The sequence below is a fragment of the Scylla paramamosain genome, chromosome 7, assembly GCF_035594125.1.
Source record: "Scylla paramamosain isolate STU-SP2022 chromosome 7, ASM3559412v1, whole genome shotgun sequence".
Taxonomy (NCBI): domain Eukaryota; kingdom Metazoa; phylum Arthropoda; class Malacostraca; order Decapoda; family Portunidae; genus Scylla; species Scylla paramamosain.
The window spans coordinates 13,112,501-13,125,000 of NC_087157.1; the positions used below are offsets into that span (position 1 = coordinate 13,112,501).

The 12,500-nt window shown below is 43.8% G+C and overlaps 1 protein-coding gene across 9 annotated transcripts in view; it reads right to left on the reverse strand.

Moving 5' to 3' along the window:
- The window catches only part of LOC135102089 (uncharacterized), a 122,211-nt gene that overhangs the window by 29,897 nt on the left and 79,814 nt on the right, over positions 1-12,500 (reverse strand). Inside the window, exon 1 of one of the 9 annotated variants that reach the window (XM_064006828.1) lies at positions 1,290-1,442. The exons of 6 other annotated variants lie outside the window; for them this stretch is intronic. The gene's annotated coding sequence lies outside the window, so the exon portion shown is untranslated. Of the gene's footprint in view, positions 1-510; positions 578-1,276; positions 1,443-12,500 lie in introns of those variants that run through there. 2 more of the 9 variants (XM_064006830.1, XM_064006831.1) reach the window with 2 other exon arrangements.

Consider the following 12,500-nt stretch of genomic DNA (forward strand, 5'->3'; position numbering starts at 1 on the left):
AGAGAAAGAGAGAGAGAGAGAGAGAGAGAGAGAGAGAGAGAGAGAGAGAGAGAGAGAGAGAGAGAGAGAGAGAGAGAGCGCTAAACAGTTAATCCCTCCCTCCTCCCTCCCCTTCTTCAGGTAATAAAATCATTCTCATGCAGAAGGAACGAAGGGGCGAGGCATGGGAAGGCATGATGACGACGACGACGAGGATGATGGTGATGGTGGGGGTGGAGAGGCTCACAATGACACCAGCGAGAAAATGAAGGGAGAAGAACATGAAGGAACTGAGATTGATAGATGAAGAGATACTACAAACAATACAAATACACCAGCTACTCTATTCCCGTCTCATCTTCGTGTCCCGTTTCAATCAATTTTGTATCTTTTTCAAGTTCCTGTTTCTCATTTTAAGAATTTCCGTTTCGTGTGTTTTCGCGTTCTTGCATCTCTATTTCTCTGTTCCTCCTCCCCGTTCCTTATTCTCGTTGGTTCTTCCCGTTCCCATCTCTTCCCGTTGTTACTTACATCTTCCCGCTCCTGCTTCCTCTTCCTGTTACCTCCTCCCGTTCCTCCTTCCTCTTCTTGCTCGTTTGCTGACTGATGAGTTAGAGAAAGTTGTATGACAGAGTACAGCACGAAATTGCATCATACAGCTGCTTTAGATCTTATGTACGTTTTGTGTGACTTGGGGATCATACGAGAGAGAGAGAGAGAGAGAGAGAGAGAGAGAGAGAGAGAGAGAGAGAGAGAGAGAGAGAGAGAGAGAGAGAGAGAGAGAGAGAGAGAGAGAGAGAATTTAGGTGGTCAGTGTCTTTTCAGATGGTCAGTAAAGTTCCTTGCCTTAAAACTTAGTCTGCTGCCAGCCTGCCTCTTTTCCATCCTCCCTCCTCATCGATTCCTGCTGCCTACTAAAACCACCCTGCATTCCACCCTGCCTTGCCCTGACTGACCTCTTCACGCTATGTCATCTCATGTCACGTCATTCCCTCGCCTCACCACGCTATCACATCACCACACAACCCCACACGAAGCTATACCTAACCACTCTATACCCTACAGTAACAATAAGCCCCGTATTCAGAAACATTTGCTCTCTCGCCAGGACTATTTTTAAAGGCCACAGAGATGATTAGCCGGGTTCTCAAGGCTGTTTCTCCTTTTAATAATGTAGAAATTTTGTTCGTCTCTCATCAGGACGTAAAGACATCCTCAAAAACACACGTAACTTCAACTAGAGGCTTTTGTATATGTAGAGGTGCGGCGCAGAAGTGTTTCAGAATATGGTACTAACTCTTTGTCCTCACCTGCAGCGGATGTCTGGCTTGCACCGATAACACGTCCCGGCGGGAATGCAGTGGGGAATACACTGGTTCCGAAGTTACTGGCACGATAAGGTATCAGAGCAGTGGATTGTGACACACTGGTAGAGATAACGTCTCCTTGTCTCGCGCCTTAAGGATCAAAAATGCGTTACCAAAGCCGGCTGGGAGTTGTTCGGTTTTTTTTTCTTATCTGTTGCATACATGATCGCTGGCATGTCAGGTGGTGGTGGTGGTGGTGGTAGTGGTATGTGGCAGTAATATACAAGTGTAACAACAATAACAACAACGACTACTATTACTACTATTATGATATTGATACTACTACTACTACTACTACTACTACTACTACTACTACTACTACTACTACATCAACATCATCATCATCAACAACAACAACAACAACAAGACTAATAAAAACTTTAAAAAAAATCCTACATTCGAGACCTTTTCTTCATTTTATTTTCCCCAGCATAATTTGTAACTATCTAAGTGACCAACTAACAAACTTAGCAACCTCTCCTCCCAACAATCATAACCATAATGCCTCCCTAAGATTAAAAATGATGGTCTTATAGTGACTGGCCAGCCTGCTAGTCACTCCATGCTAATCCTCGTGGATTCCCAACATGCTAAGCTTCCCAGGTGTGGGACCGGCCAGACTCAAAGTCAGGTCAGGTCACCTGGGAGCTGGGGGAACCCACGAGGCAGCAGTCAGTCTCGCCTCGACTCTCGTCTCGCACACCCGCGGCCGCTCGCCCGGATATTGCTGTACACCAACAATAAACCCAAGACTGTGGTCTGTGTTTGCCGCCTGCTAATGCACCACCTCCTGCCCCGGCCCGCCGCCGCCCGCTCGAGCACCACCTCCCGTCCTGCCCCGACGCCGCCCGCTGGTGCACCACCTCCCGACTCGCCCCGACGCCGCCCGCTCGGGCACCACCTCCCGCCCCCGCCCGCTCGGACACCACTTCCCGCCCCGCCGCCGCTCGCTGGTGCGCCACCTCGCCGCCCGTCCCAGCAGTGCGCCCAATGCTGCCCGCTCGGGCACCACCTCCCGCCCCGCCCAACGCCGCCCGCTCGGGCACCACCTCCCGTCCCGCCCGACGCCGCCCGCTGGTGCTCGTCCCTGCCCTCGCCGCCTGCTCTGGACCGCCCTCGCCGCCCTGCTCGCCCCTTCCTTTGTTTCTCGTTTCGTGGGGGGAGGGGGGGTAATGTAGTGACTGGCCAGCCAGTTAGTCACTCCACGCTAATCCTCGTGGATTCCCAACATGCTAAGCTTCCCAGGTGGGGGACCGGCCAGACTCAAAGTCAGGTCAGGTGAAGCACCTGGGAGCTGGGGGAACCCACGAGGCAGCAGTCAGTCTCGCCTCGACTCTCGTCTCGTACACCCGCGGCCACTCGCCCGGATGTTGCTGTACACCAACAATAAACCCAAGAGTCTGTGTTTGCCTCCGTGTCATTGGCGTAGAGAACAATACAGTCTCTCTCTCTCTCTCTCTCTCTCTCTCTCTCTCTCTGACACTACCTAATCACATTACGTTGGAGTCGCGAATCTGATCCTCCCTAGTAAGCCGCAAGTTGCAATCTTTAAACTTAACCTCAACCCAACACTCGACCCCAGCGAGGCCCGGCACCTGCAGCGGCCCTAGCCACACCGCCACGCGACATGGAACCCGACCACCAACCAGAGAACTCCAATATACGCTCTTCCTAACTATGACTGGTATTCTTAAACGCTTCGTCTTCTTATTATGACTATTTTCCAAGGCCGTAGAGATAATGAGACTGGTTCCAAGGGGTGTTTTTTCCTATTGATGGGGTGGAATTATTGTAAACTATTGCCAGGAGCATAAGAAACGTCCTTACACACGTTCTAACTCTGATGTGTATCTTCAACGCTTTGTCCTCCCAGCTATTTTCAAGGGCTGTGCTAATAATGAGTTGGGTTCTCACGCGTTTTTTTTTCTTCTTTCACATTGCAGGCTTATTACACTATCACCTGAGTAATACAAACATTCTCACAATGGCCTGTATTCTTAAACGCTTTGTCCGCTCATTATATTTTTTTTTCAAAGCCCGTAGAGGTAATAAGCTGGAATTCCACGGCTGTTTCCCATTGATGATACAGAGTTCTTGCTAAACTATCACCGGGAACATACAAAGGTCCTTAGCACTGTCTAACTATGGCTTGTTCTGTTAAACGCTTCGTCCTCTCATTACAACTATTTCCAAACGCCGTGCATATGATGAGTCGGGTTTCCATAGGCATGTTTCCTGTTAACGGTGCAGGATTCTTGTTAAACTATTACCAGGAACAAACGGACGCCCTTATATACCTTCTAATTATGTCTCGTGCTGTTAAATGTTTCGTCCTGTCATCATAACTATATTTGAATGTCGCACGCAGATGATTAGTCAGGCTCCCGTGGTTGTGTTTCCTACTTGTGGTTCAGATTTCTTATTAAACTAACACCAGGAGCATACAAATCCCCCTTGAAGAGACCCCAGTAATATTCACTATAGGCTTTTTGAAAGTTGGGATGAAAATGTAATACCAACCAATTAATCTTTGGTACTTAAACGTGATCTTTATCTAATCTTTAAGGAGCAAAAGACACCTACGACAAAAAATTATCTGTTGAAAAGAACTGTGTGTTTTCAGAGATACTGAAAGCTACTACACAGAAGGGAGAGGAAAGATAAAAAGAAGATCGAAATGTTATACAGGAGACACATATTACTGCACTAGATAAAGAAGAGGAGAAAAGAGAAAGGAAGGAATGTGTAAAGAAAGGAAGAGGTAAAGAAAAGATGAGAAGGGTGGGAAATGTTGCATAGAAAGAAAAAAAATGTAGTAAAGAGAAGGAAGAGAAGAGAATGGCGAAGTGTTATATACTAGAATAAGGAAAAAAAGTGACAAGATAAAAAAAAAAGAAAAAAAAAGAGAAGCATGAGGAAGTGATATACTTGAATGAATAGCGTCAGAAAAGTTAAGGTAGGAAACAGGAGGGCGGGAATATGTTACACAAAAGAAAGAAAAAAAACGTAAAAACAGGAAAAACAAAAAGACAGCAGCAAAGAAGAAAAAAATGGGAAAAGAAACATGAAAAAAAAGTAGCCAAGTCACAAAAAAAAAGAAACAGGAATAGAAAGGACAGGGAATATATATATATATATATATATATATATATATATATATATATATATATATATATATATATATATATATATATATATATATATATATATATATATATATATATATATATATATATATATATATATATATATACGAGTATATATATATATACATAAATAATTTAAGACTATGACGAGAGAGGAAAAGATGAGGGCGTGTAAGGACAGCGGCTGAAGGAAAAAGTAAATGAATGCACAGAAAATATGAAAACATGAGGATACGAGGCATGATAGGGTGGTGGGTAGGAGAAGAGAGGAGGGAGGAGAGAGTAAAGATTGGAGATGACGGAGGATGCTGCTAAAGAAAGGTGCGAAGAGATGGGAATCGAGAAAAATGGAAGGATAAGGATAGAAGAAAGTAAAGGTAGGGTGAAAGAAAAAAAGGAAGGGAAGAGGAGAGAGACAGTAGAAGAGGGAGGAGTAAGAGAAAAAGAGGATGGGAAAGAAAAGACAGAAGAGATGGAAGAGCAAAGGAAAAAGTGGGAAGAGAGAGAGAAAAAAAGTGGATGAGGAGAGAAAAGCAGGAAGAAATAGAAAAAGAAGCGGGACAGAGGAAAGTCAAGAAAGTCAGAAAACTGCATTAGGGAAGCAAAAAAGTGGATGGCAAGAAAAAAGAAACACGACAGAAAAAATAGAAAAGTAAAAAATGAGAAAGAAAACAGAGAGAAAAAAAATAGAAAGACACTCCGAAGGAAACAGCAGAATGAAAGAGAAAGAAGGAAGGAAGCAAACTTCAATAACAACAACTAACCACACACACACACACCAGACTCATCTCTCCACAAACCACTCCCTCCCCGCGGCTGGATAAAGAAGGCGACGTACGTAATTAACTTGATAAAAATAACCTTGGCGGACACGGCCTGACAAACACAAGAGCCGAGTCGTCCTGTGCTTTCTCTCTCTCTGGGATGCCACACTCACATTAATACGAGCCACAACCGCAGTGACCTTGAAAGCACGGTCGTTTGTCGGGTACTTAGCGAGGGGGGGAAGAGGAAGAAAGGCGAGGGGGGGGGGAGGGGAGATACACGCACCTCACCTCACCTGCACACAGGTATCAGGTAAGATGTGCCTGCCTCACCATGTGCTGCTCAATATTACTGCTGCTTTTCTATATAAGTTTACTATTGTTGTAGCTTGTATTCTACTTACTGTCTTTGTGTGACCTCGTTCTTCTCCTTAAATTATATCAGTCAATTAATATCTTTCGCCTGTAATTATGTATTATTTGTGTAAAGATGTCTAGTATAATTAAGATAGCATTAACTACTACTACTACTACTACTACTACTACTACTACTACTACTACTACTACTACTACTACTGCTGCTGCTGTTGCTACTGCTACTACTACTACTACTATTACTACTACCACCACCACCACCACTAGCCAGCTGCAATATCTACAAGAGCTCTCAGTAAAGGAAGCATACATAAGTGGAAAGAAAGGACGATAAAGCAATAAAACAAGATAAAAGAGGCATTATAACACGTTGCATAATGCTGGTGGGCTGGCTGGCTGAGAGGCGGGGAGAATGAGTGGGTGGGTGGGTGAGTGGGCGTGGAGAGGGTGCGAGGTAATTAGACTGTGAAGGGAGGCGGAGTGGCTGAGGCGAGTGTGTGTGTGTGTGCGCGCGCGCCTTGTACAGGGAAGAGAATAACTGGGTCATGTTTTCACTTCAAACTAAGCCATTCCAAATACTCGTTCGTACTTTTCCTGAAACAAACATCTGTGCGCGTTCCGTAGATCGCTATCCTACACACACACACACACACACACACACACACACACACATTACCCTAACACCGTGTCCTCCCCTCATCCCTTCCACTAAACCTGGGATTCTCAGACTGAGCTACACGCACCGCCAGCACTAATGGAGAGGATTTTCACGTGTACACTGTCACGCTTCTGTACTGCAAGGTCGTAAAATGATGCCAATATTACTACTTATTTCTGGAAAGCCTGCCGCTGCGAGGTGGTGGTGTTGGTGATGGTGGTGGTGGTGGTGGGAGTCACGGGCCTCGTCAGTATACACGAGCTGCTCCGCCAATTAAGTATCGCTAATGGTTCAGAAATCCGCTGCAGGTAAAATAGTTCGACAGCTTGGCAATTGAGGGCGATGTTTCCATTCTAATAATACCCATCACATGTAAATGACAGGAATATTACAGGAATAGCTCTCTGGCGATTGATTCTCCAGCAGTGCATGTCCTGGCTTTGCACAGCGGATCAGAGAAGTAATCACCATGCAGTATAAGGTCATGAAATCTCTGGCTTTAGTAGTGGAAAGGTAAACAAATGTAATACGAGAGGTAAATAATAAGCTAACACTATATCAGTGGATAAGAGAAATAGTCACCCACATTATAATGTCACGAAATCACTGTATCTTTAATAGTGCGCAGGTAAGCAAAGGTAATACGAAAGGTAGATACTGAGGTAATACTATATCACCTGTCACTCAAATCCCAGACAGGTACATACGCACTCACTGTCTGGGAACCACTGAATAATAAAAACTCACAGCAAATCAAAAGTAAAATGAGAAGATACCACAACACCTATCACTCAAGCCTGGACAGGTACGCACTCACTAGATGTCTGGGAACCACTAAGCGATAAAACCCACAACAACAAGTCGCCTTTACACCGGTGAAAAAAAAATATATAATGATAATCTAGAGCATAAAAACTAGTAGCCGGTGATATGCCATTTGTTAGACAGGAAGGTGGAGTGTGCGGACGAGTGACGTAAGTTTACACATCAATTATCTGCGATCAGCCACAACACATGGCAGCATTAACTTACATGGCATTACATTAACTTGGAGGTGTCCCCGCGTAGGTCAGCCGAATAATAACAATAATAATGCTAAGACGAGTTTTTTTTTTTTTTTCAGGATTAAGTCTTAGATACGAGTAGGAAACCAAATATTACCGATGCCTGATTATCAAGAAGAAAAGACTCTGCTTGGTCACGCATGGAACCGAAAAGCCAGACCCTCTGCATCTGACATAATCAAGACCCAGAATGACGCAGCGGCGCGGTACTCAGTTACTCACCATTCACACCCACCAGCCTGGTTCAGGATGCCTCACTCCACCACCATTACCGTCACCTCACACGTAATTATTTCTAGTTATCATCCATTTTCATTCTGTTTCAATTCGTTTTTTGGATTTTGCCCCGTGTGGCCTTGGTGTTTTGGCATTATAAGTACACCTGATCTCTGTCTGTCTGCCCGGTTCAGGATGCCTCAATACCACCACCACCATCACCGCCACCACCACCTCCTTCCATGTCACCTGCTCATCTGCTCCTCCCCAGGCGTCCCAGCCCTGCATTTCCTTCCCAGCACTCCCGGTTAAGGTCTCCCCGCCAGTGAGAGCAAGGCCTCCATTAAGGTGCCAAGGCAACACACTCCTGAATGGCAGTGAAATTTACGTACTCATTCTGTTGGTGGTAAATGCCGCTGTGGTGAACACGCCTCCCGCCAAACTTTAAGGAACAATAGTAGGGTTAAAAAAAAAAAAGAAATGTATGTATGTTAATTGCAAGACTTTTTTTAAGAAACAAATATTCACTTACCTACTAAATCTCTGAAACAGACAGACAAACGACAACAACAACAACAACAACAACAACAACAACAACAACAACAACAAAATTTTAATTTCCTCTCCTACACCTCTACATTATCATAAACAGGATTAATTTTCATTATTCAGTTTCGATCAGCACATTCATTCTGTCCCCGTGAAAGCATACCTTCAGTAAGAATGTCAACATTATGTACGATTCAAAATACACCATAATGGTGGTGGTCATCGTATGTTGAGAAGCAGCCTTGTGTATATCAGCTGGCCTTCTGCAGTTTACTTTTTATTATATTCATAAGTTTCTCTTGAGTGAGTGACGTGAATACCGTGTGCAGTATACGGGGAAGCCTTTTGTTGTTTAGTTTTTACAATGTTTTTGCTCTTATTTTTTTCTCTTGGATGAATGACACTTTTTAAAATTATTTTTTATTTAATTTCCCGGTCTGTCTGCCTTCAGTCTTGGTAGACCGTATCTTGTAAATACTTTGTTTATCTTTATGTTGTAATAATATTCTGAGGCAATAAATTGTTTTGACTCTGATTTTGCATTTGAATATCTTACACAATACACGGAGAAGACCAATCACAATGATCCCCACTTGCAAGAGGCCCCAAGTTCGAATCCAGCAGGAAACGACTATTAATTTTTCTGTAGTAATCGAGTGGCGTCAGAGCCCCACGTGTTCCCTATCATCTGCTTCTGATTGCTAATGTATGTGGGGTGTACCGGGAGGAGGTATGAGCTTCTACATGTGTCACTAAAATATGAATGAATAAATGAATAAATCAACCTGCCTGTGCCAACACTAAGCCTCCGAGGAAGTGGTCTGCAGCTCGACCATCTAAAGCTAAGATGCAAGAAGAAAATACAGAAAGATGAAAGAAAAAAAGGAAGGAAGGAAACAAACAAAGAAACAAACAAACAAAAAAGAAAAAAATACTAAAATATATGAAATAAAAGCATACTCCATAAAACACACTTACAAAAAAAACTCTTACAAACAAAGCAATAACGATTAAACCCAAACAAGCAAGTCGAACGCCTCTAAATCGGGTTTCGCATCAGCATTACGTATAGAAATAGAGCAATAAATGTATGCAATGATCAGCTTAGCGTATGAGTGGCTGATAATGAGCTGCCTGGTACACGACGACCTGGGACTCTGACTCCTGCAGGTGTCATTTGAACGCGGAGGCGCGGCAGCGAGGAAGTACACCATCTCATGAATACACGCCACAGATAAGCCCAAAGTGATGTCACCAATTCCCCTGGGTCTCCTGTACCGTCTCTGATTCTGTACAATTTTCTCCTCTGGGAACTAAAACTGGAGATATACTATTATTTAAAGAATGTATAAAATCAAGAGTTAGAATTTTGCTATGTAATTACTATCGGCGCCAGGTCTACGCTTAAAGCCCCCACCTTCCTTCCTTTCCGAATTCTGTTGGCAGCCCTGTCATTACTTTATCAGACTGGATTAAAACATGAAGGGGTCCTACATACACTCGGAATACCTGATCTGTTGGAGAGGAAGAACAATGATAGGGGAGGCGGCGGCCCCCTCCCTCCATTCTTTCCTCCCTCCAGTCATTTATTCCTTCGTATACCACCGAATGCATTCTGCCTTTTGTTGTGAGTGCACAGCCAATGCAATTACACAGAAATTTACACTTATTTCCAGTGACTAATTTATTGCGAAAAGCAGCAGATGATACGCAGCGTGTCTTGTGACCTCAATAGACACGAGAGAGAGAGAGAGAGAGAGAGAGAGAGAGAGAGAGAGAGAGAGAGAGAGAGAGAGAGAGAGAGAGAGAGAGAGAGAGAGAGAGAGAGAGAGATGGGAGGGAGGGAGGAGGAAAATTATTATTATTGCGAAATGCAGCAGATGATACGCGGCGTGTCTTGTGACCTCAATAGACACGAGAGAGAGAGAGAGAGAGAGAGAGAGAGAGAGAGAGAGAGAGAGAGAGAGAGAGAGAGAGAGAGAGAGAGAGAGAGAGAGAGAGAGAGAGAGAGGGAGGGAGGGAGGGAGGGAGGGAGAGAGAGAGAGAGAGAGAGAGAGAGAGAGAGAGAGAGAGAGAGAGAGAGAGAGAGAGAGAGAGAGAGAGAGAGAGAAAGAGAGAGAGAGAGAGAGAGAGAGAGAGAGAGAGAGAGAGGGGGGGGGAGAGGGAGGGAGGGAGGGAGGGAGAGGAGAGAGAGAGAGAGAGAGAGAGAGAGAGAGAGAGAGAGAGAGAGAGAGAGAGAGAGAGAGAGAGAGAGAGAGAGAGAGAGAGAGAGAGTTTCTCCGAAACTGCGCCTCTGTGCTTGCACCTTGCCTAGTCAAACTCTTTCAACTATGTCTGTCAAGATCTACCTTTCCTTCTTGCTGAAAGTTTGCCTACATTCAGCCTGTTCCTAAAAAGGGTGACCGTTCTAATCCCTCAAACTACCGTCCTATTACTTTAATTTCCTGCCTATCTAAATCCTTAACAGGAAGATTCTTAAACATCTATCACTTCACAACCTTCTATCTGATCACCACTATGGGTTCCGGCAAGGCCGCTCTACTGACGATCTTCTGGGTTTCCTTACTGAGTCTCGGTCATCCTCTTTATAGATTTTGGTGAAACTTTTGCTGTTGCCTTAGACATATCCAAACTTTTGATAGAGTCTGGCACAGAGCTTTGATTTACAAACTACCCTCCTACGATTTCCATCCTTCTCTCTGTAACTTCATCTCAAGTTTCCTTACTGACCGTTCTATTGCTGCTGTGGTAGACGGTCACTGTTCTTCTCCTACATCTATCAACGGTGGTATTTCTCAGGGTTCTGTCCTGTCACCCACTCTCTTCCTATTATTCATCAATGATCCTCTACACCAAACTTCTTGTCCTATCCACTCCTACGCTGATGATACCACCCTGCACTTTTCCACGTCTTTTCGTAGACGTCCAACCCTTCTAGAAATAAACAGTTCACGCAGGGAAACCACAGAACGCCTGACTTCTGATCTCTCTAAAATTTCTGATTGGGGCAGAGCAAACTTGGTATTGTTCAATGCCCCAAAAACTCAATTCCTCCATCTATCAACTCAACGCAACCTTCCAGACAACTATCCCCTCTTCTTCAGTGACACTCAATTGTCCCCCTCTTCTACACTGAACATCCTCGGTTTGTCCTTATTTTATAATCCAAACTGTAAACTTCACATCCCATATCTAGCTAAAACAGCTTCTATGAAGTTAGGTGTTCTGAGACGTCTCCGCCAGTTTTTCTCACACCCTCACCTGCTAACTCTGTACAGGGGGCTTATCCGTCCATGTATGGAATATGCTTCACATGTCTGGAGGGGTTCCATTCATACCTCTCTTCTAGACAGGGTGGACTCAAAAGCTTTTCGTCTCATGAACTCCTCTTCTCTAACTGACTGTCTTCAGCCTCTTTCTCATCACCACAATGTTGCATTTCTTGCTATTTTCATGCTAACTGCTCTTCTGATCTTGCTAACTGCATGCCTCCCCTCCTCCCGCGGCCTCAGTGCACAAGACTTTCTTCTTTCTCTCATCCCTATTCTGTCCATCTCTCTAATGCAAGAGTTAACCAGTATTCTCAGTCATTCATCCCTTTCTCTGGTAAGCTCTGGAACTCCTTGCCTGCTTCTGTGTTTTGACCTTCCTATGAACTGAACTCCTTCAAGAGGGAGGTTTCAGTTTTTAAATACCGCTTCGGACCCTATTCGGGGACCGGCATCTCAGTTGGCATTTTTGTATTGGATTTTTGTTGCCCTTGGCCGGTGTCCCTCCTACATAAACACACACACACACACACACACACACACACACACAGTTAAATAGAGTTACATTAAAATACAGGCCATAACAGACCTTACGGTCCTCACGAGGTGACCTGTCCTAAGACTACTATGGTGAAAGTAGGAAAAAAGAACAGCAAAGTAGAAAGCTCTCTCTCCCCACCCTTCACTCCCTCCGGCATAATCTGTATAGGAAACAGGTCAGAAATATAAAAACCTTATGGGGTTAGAAAAAGTACAAAACTCGAAGGAAATTTTTATAGGAAAGAATGAAAATTGATAAAATGAGGTGCCTCCCATTTCCTGGGGCAACTAAGTTAATCTCTAACAGGCAAACGTTGCTAAGCGTGGATTTGAGGCAAAATATTTATCAAGACGACATTTCAAATTCTCTATGGTATTGCAGTCTATCACGTCTCGAAGAAACCCATTCCATAGACTGACGACACAATGGAAATTTATTATTATTATTATTATTATTATTATTATTATTATTATTATTATTATTATTATTATTATTATTATTTTATTTATTTATTTATTTTTTTTTTTTTTTTTTTGTTCATGAGAGTTGAAGCGTTTCTCAACATTTTTACA